Raw genomic sequence first — 14988 nt, 5'->3', positions numbered from 1 at the left:
TTTAATCACTGTTGGAGAAAGGACATTTGTTTAAGCATCCTTAAAAGTAGGAAAGACTTTCCTTTGTCATATTCGAGCCAGTGTTGTGGAAAAGACATTGGGCCTCATTATAAGTTTGCCGGTCTGGAAACAACGGTACTGGTAAACTTGCCGGTAACGTTGGTTCCGGACCAGCAAACTACGAGTTCTGCTCATGGGTGCCTTTCAGCCCGCCAGGTCTCACCTGGCCCGCGGACCGGCACCCGCAAGCAGACCTTGACGGATGCACCATTTATGAATGGTGCTGGTGCATTCAGCCTCCCCATTCCCATTGAGTCCAATGGGACTCAAATGGGAATGGGGAGTAATAATTACCGGCACCCGGCGATGGGGATGTACCGGGTCTGCAGGGGCTGTAATGCCCCAGTACGTCCCCATTGCTGGGTGCCGGTAAATTCATGACTCATTATTATGAACCATCTAATTGTAAAACTCTGAAAACTACTTTGCTTAAACAAAACCTTATCCAGTCTTCAGGTCTACATGGTAAACTAAAAACATATCTAACATTTGATGTTTATGGTGACTGTATTTTAAATGCAACTGCTCAACAATGTAACTTAGAATCAGTTGAAACTTCCTTGGACTACAAGTCCCAGAAAGCCTCAGGTACTGCAACAAGGAAGAGGAGCAAGGAGTCCATGTGGAGGAAATATGCCATCAAGCATAACGTGTTGTCGAGTTGTCAAGAACCTAGTCAGCTGCGCAGGACATTTAAATCCAACGATCACCTGCAGCTGGAGGAACGAAGAAGGAGAGAGGAGGAAGGCTGCAGAGTGTGTGGAGCGGGAAGCGAGCCAGTGGCAGAGGCAATCCTACAGAGAAGAGCCGTGGGGAGAACAGGAGACGTCTACCAGTAGCAGAATGGCAGCGTTTGGGACCAGAGAAGAGGAACTCTGGTGAAGTGAAGGTGAACGGTGTGCAGCGGGGACAAGGGAGATGAGGTTCGGCGGAGGTGTACTGTTCTGGGGCAAATGACTCAAAGCCGAAGCGGGACCGAAATGAGACTCTGCCGAGAAGGGGAAGCTGGCCCCATGCAAGCTCTTCGTAGCACATGCACGGTGAACCAGTGAGTCAGCCTAGACGAGTAGGGGGCCCTGGGAAGTGCAAACATGTTAAAGAGAATTTGGGAAGCATTTATGAATACTGACTAAATAGAACTGAGAAGAGAAGGCAAGCATGGTGCAATTCTCCCGACATAAGATGTCAGTTGGGGGAAACCTGGAACAATCATTGCTGAGAGGCAAGAGAGATTGAAAGAAAGGTTGACAGACAGAGCTTGAACAAACCCTCACATATGGGATGTCAGTGTGGAGGGAAATTAGTACAGGTAACAACTGAAGTCCAAAAAGTTGTGCTATTGAAGAAGTACACCTGTATGATACTTGAGAGGAATGTGAATGTTGCAGCGACCTGATAAGAGCATCAGCTAGTGAACCTTTTTGGAAAGAGATACCTGGCAGGAGATCTGTGTGAGCCAAAAGGGGGATATTTTCAGTTTAGATATTTCCTGGCAGGAAAGTGTATCGGGAAACCCACTTTGAACTGGTGTGTTGAAGTGAAACTTTGTCATATTAAGTTGTTGTTCCAATTGAACATTTTGTCAACCAGAGAATTCAACAAGATTTGCCTTTTGCCAGACTTTAATCACTCTTGGAGAAAAGACATTTGTTTAAGCATCTTGAAAAGCAGGAAAGACTTTCCTTTGCCCAATTCATGCCAGTGTTGTGGAAAAGACATTGGGCCTCATTATAAGTTTGCCGGTCTGGAAACAATGGTACTTGTAAGTTTGCCGGTACCGTTGTTTCCGGATCAGCAAACTACAAGTTCTGCTTGCAGGTGCTTTTCAGCCTGCCAGGTCTGACCTGGCAGGCAGACCCGCACCCGCAAGCAGACCTCGATGGATGCATCGGCACCATTCATGAATAGTGCTGGTGCATCCGGCCTCCCCATTCCCATTGAGTCCGGGGAGGTAAGTCGTAATGAGGCCCATTCTGTTTTATCATCCTGGAAGGCCGTTAGACACTTCCTCTCTGTTATTTTCCAACCAGTGTTGTGGAAGGAACATTTGTTTGGTCATCCTGAGGAAAGTATTAGGTAAAAGAGACATTCCTTCGTATTGCCTTTAAGAGACTGGTCTTGACACAGAACATTGTAAACAATGAACCTGAAATAATCCAGGGGAAGGGAACCAACTCCTGGACACAAGGAGTGTTTTGGTTGAAGTTATATGTTTGATTTTTTCCACATTTCTATTGAGTTGAACTTTGAAACATTTACCTTGCACCTTTTACTTGTGCTTATTAGTGTGTGGGTCAGATTTAGTTTGGCCACAAGGTCAGCCTGCTTTAGTTTTAGTTTCATAGGAAGGGACATTCACGTTAGGATAGGAAAAGTTAGGCCTTTATGCAAACCCCTTTCTGTTAATAAAATGGCTAATGTTGAGAAAATTAACACTTTGTGTCCGCCTCTCATTTCTGACTCCTCAAAGAGGGATTGTGCTCCCTGCACATAACTATAGCGATGTTTGCAAGGAGTAGCAATGCGTCAAATATATTTCCAGGGATGTAATTTGGGAGTCAACAGGGGTCGCACCTGTGACCCATGGGGCCTCCTTTGCTACCCCTGTGGTCTCCATTGATACTCCTAAAAAATATATTTTTAAAAACAGGTTTTTTTTATTTTTTAAATTGAAGCTCCTGGGCTGTGGTCAGTGCAATTTGGCTCTTTGCTTCTGGAGTGGCTGGCTTTCTTGTTCAGGCCTCTTTAAAAATAAACAAGGCGTTCAACAAGTTTAACACTTTGAGCAGTGACCCTAAATAAGAAAGAATAGGATAAACAAATAATCTTTCTTTCTGGAATTCTATACAATAATTGCTAGACTCATTAAAGGTTTATTTCAGGCACACTTCAGGGGGTGAGCCACTGATTTAGTCTGTTCTTAAAAACCTCAAATTCAAAATGCAGACAAAAACGTTCAAAAAGCATTTAGAGTAGAAAGAGCATCCATTTCGGACTGTGGGCCTCATTACACGGACGGCGGTTAGGGTTAACGGCCACCGTTAATGGCAACGGTGACCGTTAACCCTTACCGCCGTACTACGAGGTCCCTTAGCGGGTTGGTGCTTTAACGCCTGCTTTTTGCAGGCGTTAAAAACCAACCCGCTAAGGGACCTCGGAGCTAATTACGGCACCGCAAAATTGCGGTGCCGTAATTAGCGCCTTCCCCATTCCCATAGAGCCCTATGGGGCAGAAATGGGAATGGGGAAGGGCAATGGCGGAAAGGGGATTTACCGCCCCTCCAACCTTGGAATGGGGCGGTAAATCCCCTTTCCGCCAAGGCGGTGCCGGTATTTTACCGGCATGGACCAAGGTGCTAATAGCTAATAGCACCTTGGTCCACCGCCTACCGTGTAATGAGGCCCTATGTATTTTGCTTTTCGTAAATTGCAGATATAGCATATTGTTTTCTGCGTTTGTCTCTGTTACAATCATCACAAGACATTCTGTGTCCTCGCTCACTTGACAAAATCCTTATGCCTAAAAGCTTGTGTACAGTGTAGAAATGTTTCACCATAGCACATAACGTGACTCTTGATTTCATTGTGCCACAATTAATGCTCTGTTGTAATGTGTCTATCTTTCCTATCTCCATGGCATGCTGTTCAGAATGTTTGTTTGCATGTATGAGGTAATGATTGCCCAGAGTACGGGATGCTGTGTGAGTGTGCTGCTTTCCCTGCGCTACCCTGAATTCTTTAATACACAGTTATGGGCTCCCTGAATGGTATGTATTTTGCCAACCTCTGAAGCCTGAAAAGTAGATCCACGCAGGCTTGACATGTGGCCAACTGTCATGGTGCACGCTCCCAAAACCCTGAAACTGATGAACCCATTCCTGCCTCAGGCTTCCTTGGGGGCTTCTCAGGCCCCAGCTAGGCTTACCTGGACTCAGTCCTGGCGCCGCTGGCGCCAGGCTCATGGTAGGGGTTAAACATATGGTCCATATACTTGGCTCTGAGATGCTAAGCCATTCAGTACAGGGTGTGGCTTGGGACTATTTTACCTGAGAGGCAGGATACAGTTAAGGGGACTATGTTCCTGGAACTACTTGCAAGGCTATTTAAACCACACTCTGCAAACTGAACACGCTTCGCGTTATTCTGCACTCCTGCAGCGTAACGCTCACCGTGTCATTTCAGCTCATGCTTCCCTTCTGCCACGCCCGTCCAGAGTCTTCTATCCATCGGCACCTGTGAAAAGAGAAGAACAGGAGTTATTCACGTATTGAAGGCCTTACCTGCAGAACACCCTGACCTTGCCTTCTTCTTACCCACGGACTGCCGCATCTGTAGAAGAACCGAACAGAAGGTACCCTCTCAGGTAACTACTCACCTGAATCGGCCACCGCCAGGAACTCCATCGAGCAGTTCTCCATCATTCTGCATCGCGCCGCCACTCAACACCGTCAAGCGGTTCTTCCATCTTCTTCCTGGAATTGCGCCGCACCTGCCGAACAGAAAAGACAAAGCAGGTTAGTCGCACACAGCAAAGGAAAGCTAAATAAAGCGAACAGTTAGCACGTGCCGCACAGCGCTATACTTACCGGCAGAAATCCTGCTCATCATTGTCAGAAGAGTCATCCCATCATCCGAAAGCCGCTTAATGCTGCACCTGAAAGACAAGAACGAACATTAGATACCTTGAGCAGAAAGACTTAAAGCAGCTTTTCCAAGGAGTTATTGGAATAGAGACTTACCTGCTTACTTCGGTCCTTCCACTTCAGCAACCTCCATCGGATCAGTGAAGTAACTTGATCCTGGAACGACAGTGTAACCGCGCCCCTGCCAGAGTGTGCAGGACGGAGAGCTCACCCATTAAAAAACCAAGGTGAGCCAGAGGAAGAGAAGGAAAATCGGAAGGAGGTGAAAACCAAAACCAGCTCCATTCAGTTGGCTAATCTCTTGTTTCGACTTGCAAGCGAACTTCTCCTGAGGCAAGAACGAAGGGAAGACGCAAGCTAGCACCCTCATTTAAGCGGAGCAACACCAGTGCAGACATCATCCTGCGGACACGAGCGCGCCCCCGTGGAGACCAGGTGAGCGTGACAGAACGCAAAGCCTTACACAAATTCTCTACCTGGGCGCCATGGAAACCTCGGAAACGGATTAGCTAGCTCAGCTTTTGGGGGAACTCAGGGCCGAGGTACATTCGGCTAGACAGGAAACCAATGCGTTACGAAGGGAACTGATTGTAGCCAAGGACCGCACCGACGATCTCGCCAGACAGTTGCTCCAGTCACAGGCGGAGCAAACGCCGCTACCTGGTGTGGGTAGCTCACTGCATCAAGCAATCTATTTCAGGTGGTCCTCCCAGGAGCTGTACCCTTGGCACCCCCAGAACGATTCGCTGGGGACCCAAAAAGGTATGCAGTGTTTATGAATCAGTGCCATCTACATTTCCTATGCAGGCCAGGAGCTTTTCCAAATGACCAGTCCAAAGTGGCTTTTGTACTTTCATATCTTAGTGGAAGTGCTGCTGACTGGTCGGTACCGCTGGTCAGTCGGGATGATCCCATCTTGCGAAACTTCCAAAGATTCCAATTGGATATGGAGAAGCTGTTTGCCCGGCGCTGTCAAGGTCAGGCATTGGACAATGAGCTTTTGTCTTTGCTTCAAGGCAACCAGGATCTGCTAACATACATTGCGACCTTCAACAGACTAGTTGTGGAAACTGATTGGCCGGATGACAAAAGAACAATGCTGTTTTACCGCCGTCTGAGAGGGGAGTTAAAGGACGTTTTAGCTTAAGTGGTTAACCCACCCAGAGACTGTGCTGAATACATAGACTTGGTGGTCCAGCTAGATCACAGACTGCAGAACCGTAAGGCAGATCGTGCTAGAATCGATTCTAGGGTATTTGTACGCCCCAAGGAAAACGCCTCCAAGGCCACCGACGTGTCAGAACCCATGCAAATCGGAGTAGTGCATGGGCCACTGTCCAAGGCTGAAAGGAATAGGAGAAGACAACAACAACTGTCTTTGTATTGCGGGTCAGCCAGCCATTTCCTTTGAGAGTGCCCAGTGAAGCCACCTAAAAAGGCAGTAGAAGTGGCTGGTAAGGTCGAAACAGAGTCTGAGCCTGAAAACTTCTCCGCCTGGCAGGCGTAGAGGTCCGCTTGCCGAGCGAACAGAAGGATTCCCAGATCTCGCACCTAGTTTTGCCTATGGTCCTTATAAACCACCAACAACCATCTCGAATGCATGCAGTCAGAGCATACATCAACTGTGGAGCCATTGGAAATTATATGGATCAAGAATTGGCTTCAAGGATGAACCTTTCCCTTTGCGAAAAGGCAACAATAGACTTAGTCACCACAGTCGACGGAACTGAAATCGCTTCGGGTCCAGTAACACACTCTACGACAGAGATGACTCTTTTGTGCCAAGACGGTCATCGGGAAACCATAGTGTTTGATATAATAAAGGGTCCACAATTTCAAATAATTCTGGGAATGCCATGGTTAGAATCTCACAATCCTTGCATAGACTGGCATGCCAAGAGGTTGACCTTCTCAGTCGATTGTGCTCAAACTTGTTATCCAACTAAAGGACCTTTGGTCACAGGAGCAACAACGATCAAGAAACCAACCAACTCCCTATCTGTGGTATATCAAGACTAACAGGATGTATTCCAAAAGGATCAAGCCAACACACTGCCCCCTCATAGGTCATATGACTGCCAGATCGACCTTGTACCAGGAGCACAGATTCCATGCGGTCAAATCTATGCTCTCAGAGAGCCCGAGAACCTGCATTTGAGAAAATATTTAGATCAGTACCTGGCTAACGGTTTCATTCGCCCATCCAAGTCCCCGGCGGCATCACCCTTATTCTTCGTGCCTAAAAGGGAAGGTGACCTTGGGACTTGCATTGACTACCGCGCATTGAATCAGGTCAATGTTAAAAACCGTTACCTGTTGCCTCTGATTCCTGACCTATTGGATCAAGTTAAAGGTGCCCGAATTTACACCAAGTTAGACCTCCGCGGAGCATACCACCTGGTACGGATCAGGAAAGGGGCCGAATGGAATACCGCTTTCCGCACCAAATATGGGCTATTCGAATACCAGTTGATGCCTTTTGGCCTTTGCAATGCCCCAGCAGCGTTCCAGGATTTCATGAACGATGTTTTACGAGAAATTATTGATGTGTGTGTCGTAGTATACATCGACAACATTCTGGTATACTCCCGTTCAGAGCAAGAACACGTGAAACATGTCCGGGCAGTTTTGGACAAACTTCGCCAACACAAACTATTTGGAAAGCTGGAAAAATGTTTTTTCCATGTTACTGAGGTCGAGTTCCTTAGATTTGTCCTAACCCCTCATGGTGTGTGCATGGATTCACAAAAGGTTGATGCCATTCTCAACTGGCCGTCGCCAACCTCGATTAAAGGAGTTCAGAGTATGCTCAGATTTGCAAACTTCTATCGTCGTTTCATTCCAGGATTTTCGCAACTAGTGCACCCCATCACCACTCTGCTGTGCAAAAACAAGCGTTTTCAATGGTCCGAAGAGGCTGAGAAGACCTTCCAGGAGCTAAAACAAAGATTAATCTCAGCTCCGATCCTGAAACACCCTCGTCCAGATCTACCGTACATAGTCGAAACGGATGCTTCCAGTCTGGCAATGGACACGGTCCTTTCACAAAGGGACCCCGAATCTGGGCAAATGCACCCAGTAGCCTTTTGGTCACGGAAACTTACGCCTCCCGAATTGAATTATGCTATTACGGACAAGGAACTGTTAGCCATCAAGGCGGCCTTCAAAGCCTGGCAGCATTACCTCTTAGGAGCTAGGCACACCATCACAGTAATTACTGACCACCGCAATTTACAGTACCTGAAGGTGGCAAAAGCTGAATCATCTCGCCAACTCCGATGGGCATTATTTTTTGCTGAGTTTGACATTGTAATTACTTACCGACCTGGCTGTCGAAATGGCAAGGCAGATGCACTGTCCCGTATAGGAGTAGAGGAGGAATACGCCAATCCTGACCCAGTGCCCATCATTCCTGGTGAAAAGATTCTTGGAATTACTTTGTCTCTAACGTTAGAAGACATTCAAGAAAGAATCTCTCATCTCATGGACTCAAACGCCTTAAAAAATTGTCTGACCAAAAGTCCTCACCATTCAGTCACAAATCAATTACCCTATTTTCAAGGACGTCTCTACCTACCCAGCAGAGAACTTCAGGAAAAGGTTGTCTCACTTTACCATGACTCATTAGTAGAAGGTCATCCTGGAATTGCAAAAACTGAGGCCAAGGTCAAACGGCATTTCTGGTGGCCGACATGGCGTTAAGACATCAATCAGTTTGTACTATCCTGTGGAGTTTGCGCTCAAAACAAGGCCCAGAAAAAAAAAATCACCAGGCCTGCTTCAGCCATTAGACATCCCACCTACACCTTGGCATACCCTATCTCTTGATTTTATAACGGACCTTCCTCCTTGTAACAGGTTCAACACAATTTTAGTAGTGGTGAATTTGTTTTCGAAAATGGCCCATTTCATCTCATTAAAAGGATTGCCTTCAGCTTCAATTCTGGCTGAAGAATTTTTGGAACAGATTGTCTGAATTCATGGATTTCCTTCCATCCTGATCTCAGACCGTGGCAGCCAGTTTATCTCACGCTTCTGGAAGAAATGTTGCGAGTTAGCTCAAATCGACGTAAGACTTTCCACCAGTCACCATCCCCAAACTGATGGCCAGACAGAGAGGACAAACCAGACCTTGGAGCAATATCTCAGGTGCATGTTACATCAAACTGAAGGCAGCTGGAAGGATGTTTTATGGATCACCGAGTATGCCTATAACAACTCCCTACATTCCAGTACAGGTCAAAGTCCCTTCTATACAATCTACGGGTTACACCCGCGAACTTCCAATCTTGACCCACCGCAACTTCTGGAAATGCCAGCTGTGAAAAGTTTGCACTCTACCATCTCCCAAGTCTTCAAACAAGCAACGAGTCATCTAATGCAAGCTAAGGAAAGGTACAAGAAATCAGCCGACATGCATAGAAGTGAAGCTCCAAGATATCAGGTTGGGGATGAAGTCTGGTTGGCGTCAAAGCACATACCAGTGAGAGGTCCTCGTACCTTCAACCCCAGATATTTAGGTCCATATACCATTAAGGCCATTATCAATCCGGTGGCTGTGAAATTGGACTTACCCACGCACATGAACATTCATCCTGTGTTTCATGTCTCACTTTTGAAACTAGTGCAACCTGGAACATGAGTTGTGAAACCACCGAAACCGGTCACAGTAAACAGGGAACCTGAGTTCGAGATTAAAGAAATTCTTGACTCACAAATCACCAAATCAAAACTATTTTACTTGATAGACTGGAAAGGGTACGGACCACATGAAAGATCATGGGAACCTAGCGAGAATGTGCATGCTCCTCGGTTATTAAAAAGGTTCCACCGCAATCACCCAAACAAACCAAGACCAATGGGTGAGTCTGCCTTTAGGGGGGACTTGGGGGGAGTGCTGTCATGGTGCATGCTCCCAAAACGCTGAAACTGGCGAGCCCATCCCTGCCTCAGGCTTCCTTGGGGGCTTCTCAGGCCCCAGCTAGGCTTACCTGGACTCAGTCCTGGCGCCACTGGCGCCAGGCTCATGGTAGGTGTTAAACATATGGTCCATATACTTGGCTCTGAGATGCTAAGCCATTCAGTACAGGATGTGGCTTGGGACTATTTTACCTGAGAGGCAGGATACAGTTAAGGGGACTATTTTCCTGGAGCTACTTGCAAGGCTATTTAAACCGCACCCTGTAAACTGAACACGCTTCGCGTTATTCTGCACTCCTGCAGCGTAATGTTCACTGTGTCAGTTCAGCTCTTGCTTCCCTTCTGCCACGCCCGTCCAGAGTCTTCTATCCATCGGCACCTGTGAAAAGAGAAGAACAGGAGTTATTCACGTATTGAAGGCCTTACCTGCAGAACATCCTGACCTCGCCTTCTTCTTACCCATGGACCGCCGCATCTGTAGAAGAACCGAACAGAAGGTACCCTCTCGGGTAACTACTCACCTGAATCGGCCACCTCCAGGAACTCCATCAAGCAGTTCTCCATCATTCTGCATTGCGCCGCCACTCGACACCGTCAAACGGTTCTTCCATCTTCTTCCTGAAATTGCGCCGCACCTGCCGAACAGAAAAGACAAAGCAGGTTAGTCGCACACAGCAAAGGAAAGCTAAATAAAGCGAACAATTAGCGCGTGTCGCACAGCGCTATACTTACCGGCAGGAATCCTGCTCATCATTGTCAGAAGAGTCATCCCATCATCCGAAAGCTGCTTAATGCTGCACCTGAAAGACAAGAACGAACATTAGATACCTTGAGCAGAAAGACTTAAAGCAGCTTTTCCAAGGAGTTATTGGAATAGAGACTTACCTGCTTACTTCGGTCCTTCCACTTCAGCAACCTCCATCGGATCAGTGAAGTAACTTGATCCTGGAATGACAGTGTAACCGCGCCCCTGCCAGAGTGTGCAGGACGGTGTGGGATGTTTTTACCCATGCATCCAAGCCCTACAATAAAACTGTGCAGTACTGGCATGGAAAACATCATGATGGTCAGAACTCCCCAGAGAGTGCACAGGGAAAACATGAAGAATAGGCTGCCACCCATTTTTGCCTATGTTGTGAGCACAGGAGGGCACTGCCTAAAACCACCATTGGGCTACACACACAGTAGCCTGAAACCATTGGGAATGGCAATGCTGATTGCCAAAAGCAACCCAGAACTGTGGGGAATTCATTTTCTTAATCCCAAAAATGGTTGCATTACCAGTGCTCACCACTATCAGAAAGCCGGCGTTTTAAAACCACCAGACTTTTGTGTAAAACTGCACAAATGAAACAAAACCAGACCAAGGAAAGACTTGCTAAGAGGTGGAAGAATGTAAAACCATATTCTGAAATGACTTGAAGGAAGTAATTATTTAATGTATAGGTACAAATTGTCAGTTTGATTTGAATGTAGAAAACTGGGAACAAAAAGTGACATTTAGCTGAAACCTGGCTTAGTGAAACTGGATTCTGCCTGACAACTACCCCCGACAGGAGAAACCTGTTCAACCACTCTTCCCAGGCCTAGCTGCATCCTGCTGCCCCTTTCCAAAAGGAGTTGTCACCTCTCTGATTAGATTAGGGGTGGAGCACCTGGGAACTGGAAGGAACAGAACAATGCAACTCCCTTGACTCAGGCAAATGTTGTATTGGGGGCGTCGTAAAGTGGCTTCCTCTTAGGGGAAACTGGGAGGGGCAGTGCCTCTGCTAGCAGCTGAGCTTGGGGGAAGTGGATAAACCAGTTGTTCCACCCTGAGATGTGGGAAGCCACATCTCTTTTTGACCAGGGCATAATTTAAAAAAGATAGATAACTCATAGTGCGGACTTGTCAGAATTATATAAGTAATATCATTATTTTTGTGATTTTTCTGTGAACATTTTGAGAGGCGTTAGGACCCTGTGGTTGCTAGCGGAAAATAGGGTCTCACTCCAAATGTCTGCATGTTAAAAATCTTACACTTCATCAATTAATGTCCATAGTCCTTGCGCACATGTGTGTAATTTTGGGTAAATGTCCGATATTGCAAAACCAGTTAAAAAGCGCAAAATGTTGTCATTTTTTAATGCAAGCCCCCAGGAAGATCAGAGGCGGACAAGCATGGACCATAAGGAATATATAATGTGCACATGTAATTTCAACAAATTGTATATCTGGGAAAGATGTATTTGAATCAAATATAGATTTGTGGGCAAACTGACCAGAGGAGGATCCTCTGACCCATAAACAGACCTCATCATGATGACAATCCATTTCCTTCCCCCAATCATGGGAGAGGGGAGAATTGGGCCAATGACAAGTAGAGAGGGGCAGGCTTAGCTAGGCCCAGGCACACACCCATTTTCAAAACACATAAAAAGAGACTGCTGGGACAGGTAGAGACATTCAATTCCATTTGCTGCGGAGCATGCTGACCGACGACTTCACATCCAGAGATCCAGACTTCAAATCCATCAATCTCCAAAGACCAGAAGTTTACTTCAGAACTTAAAGCAAGGGCCTAAACCCACAAACTGAGAACTCTTCTCAGCAGGCCTCAGCATCCTTAAAATCATTTGCAAACTATTCCGGGTGAGCTGTTTGAATTCTTTTACCAAGAACAATTGCCAGAGACCAGACCAGAGATCCAGAGTGACCCAGACCGCTGTGAGCAGAACCAGAGAGCTGACCCAGATCACTGTGAAGTGCCGAGACCAGAACCGGAGTCCAGTCCAAAACCTGACCAGATCCGTGGCGAGGCCTATTTCAAATTTATATTGTGAGTACCTAGCAGAACTGTGCAGGACCAATCTCTTAGTTAAAATAATCTAATCCAAACTATTTTAACCTAAGTAGAACAGCCTCCTAGAAATCGTGTCATCTGTCATTTGTAAAGCTGCACAACTGTCACCTGTGAATTCTGAAGCTGCAAGCTGTCACCTGTCATTTTGAGTTTACCTTAAATCTGAAAAACTACCTTTATTTAATCGTCCGTATCTCTGGAACCAACTTCCTACTCCTTATACTTTTTTCGCAATCACGATTCGCGCACTCGCGAATTTACCGCGATTTGCGATTTTGGCTCAATTTCTCCACTTGTCAAAATAGCAGCTCCATTCTTTCCTTTGTTAAAATCAGTTTGCAACTTGGTAATAACTCATAGAGCATTGGTAAAGTGAGCCTGAACTAATACCAACACGCATCTCCCACTCACCCTGAATCTCTAGAGGGAATTAAAATCATTGGCACATTTTCCCATCCATTGCCATCACATTTAAAAAGCATTTTGGGCCTGTGTTTCAAACTCCTACCTGTTTCCTCTAAGCTTGCTGGGGGGGAACTGAATTTCGTATTGTATTTGATTGCATTCCTGAGAACTGTGTGCTCCTCTTTCCATCTCCTTCCATTTCTTACATTGCATAGGGGAGGGGGGTGAATTGCCAGAGAAAAAGTGATTATCTTATCTTTTGCTAAAATCATATCAAGTATTTCTGTACTGCATTTTATTCCTCATTGCTTTTCCCTTGAAATCATAAAAGTATTTTGCTACTTTATCCATCCTATACTAACTCCTCATAAAGAAGTGTGCTAGTGCCAGATTACCCATTGTTGATCAACATCATATGTCTAAGTGTACTATCAGATATTAATTTATTATAAAGTGTGATATATATATATATTGTTTAAATTCTCAAATAAACCTTTTAGTTTGCAAAACAAACCTACTTCTTGGCTCGGTGGGGTCAGGGGGATTCTAAGAGGGGGGTGTTATACAAGGGTGGTCATCCAGAGTACTGAACTGAATATAAAAATACATTAATAAGGGTTTTCCTCAGCATCCCAGACTAGGCATTGACTTGGCTGTAGTGTTGATTGAATATCGCTTACAACGGAAAGCTCACCCATTAAAAAACCAAGGTGAGCCAGAGGAAGAGAAGGAAAATCGGAAGGAGGTGAAAACCAAAACCAGCTCCATTCAGTTGGCTAATATCTTGTTTTGACTTGCAGGCAAACTTCACCTGAGGCAAGAATGAAGGGAAGACGCAAGCTAGCACCCTTATTTAAGTGGAGCAACACCAGTGCAGACATCATCCTGCGGACACGAGCACGCCCCCGTGGAGACCAGGTGAGCGTGACACCAACTTTGCACCAGACCTGCAGATGAACTGGCCTGCTGTTAAATTTCAGTTACCAGTTTAATGGTATCCACTACACAGTGTACTTTGCTTTCTGACTTTGAGAACATTCAGAGATGTAATTGCTCATTTTACTATAGCCAGGAAGATAGGTATAGCCGGTAAGATAGCTCAGTGGGTTAAGTGCTCACTGCTGCAATGTGTGTGTGATCAGCAGGTTGCAGGATCGAATCCCGGCAAGGCCAACTCAGTCTTTCCTCCTTCTGAGGTTGACAAATGTTTACCAACACAGGTTGGGTGATATTGCATGTATATTTGTTCTACAATAAGCGCTTAAGCGTGAGTGCTGTATAATAACACACCATTATCATTTGGCCTTGGATATCTGCTTGCATTCACAGTAATTTGGTAATATGGGCCTATACACACTGATATTAACGATACATATGGTGATCCATTCTTGCATGAAATGTTTATCACGTTACAGTGATATCGTAACCATAGTTTTCATAGTGTACTTAGAAACAATGCTATGTGATGCCATTTCCTGTTTTGTCAAGGGGTGAACGCTCGTGTTCTGTCGCTTCCCATGATGTCACTTCGGGGTTGGTCAAATGACATCACTTCCTGTGATGTCATCAGAGGTCAAGGGTCGTGTGATGTCACTTCCCCTAACCCTGTCATTTTGGTGAAATGACGTCCCTGCATATTTCCCATTTCGGATTGGGATAGCATTGGAGGTTAGGTATCCACGTTGTTTCCAGAGGATGCCGAAGTTGTGGACCACCCCGTGGGCATACCTGGAATTGATGTAGATTGTAGCTGATCTACCCTGAGCCAGAGCACATGAACATGTGATGGCCACAAGCTCAGCAACTTGTACCCATTTGGTGGTGGACAATCTGTATGCTTCTAGAACCAATTGGGGGGTACATACAGCAAATCCCAAAACCAGTTCTCCAGTCTACAGGACACAGGTACAAGAACTATCCATGAAGAGAATGAGATCTGGGTTCAACAGGGGGACATCAACTAAGTCAGCGCGAGAGGACAACAGTGTTTCCACAACCACCTGACAATCATGTGGCTCTCCCTTTTCAGGGGTTGGTAACAGGGAAGCAGGATTAAGGACTGGGCAGCAGCTTAGGGTGACATTGGCAGCGCAATTAAGCAGTTTTGCATCTTTGTT

Source organism: Ambystoma mexicanum, chromosome 11, assembly GCF_040938575.1.
Source record: "Ambystoma mexicanum isolate Mex_15411 chromosome 11, UKY_AmexF1_1, whole genome shotgun sequence".
Classification (NCBI taxonomy): domain Eukaryota; kingdom Metazoa; phylum Chordata; class Amphibia; order Caudata; family Ambystomatidae; genus Ambystoma; species Ambystoma mexicanum.
Note: the sequence above shows the minus strand (reverse complement) of the source record.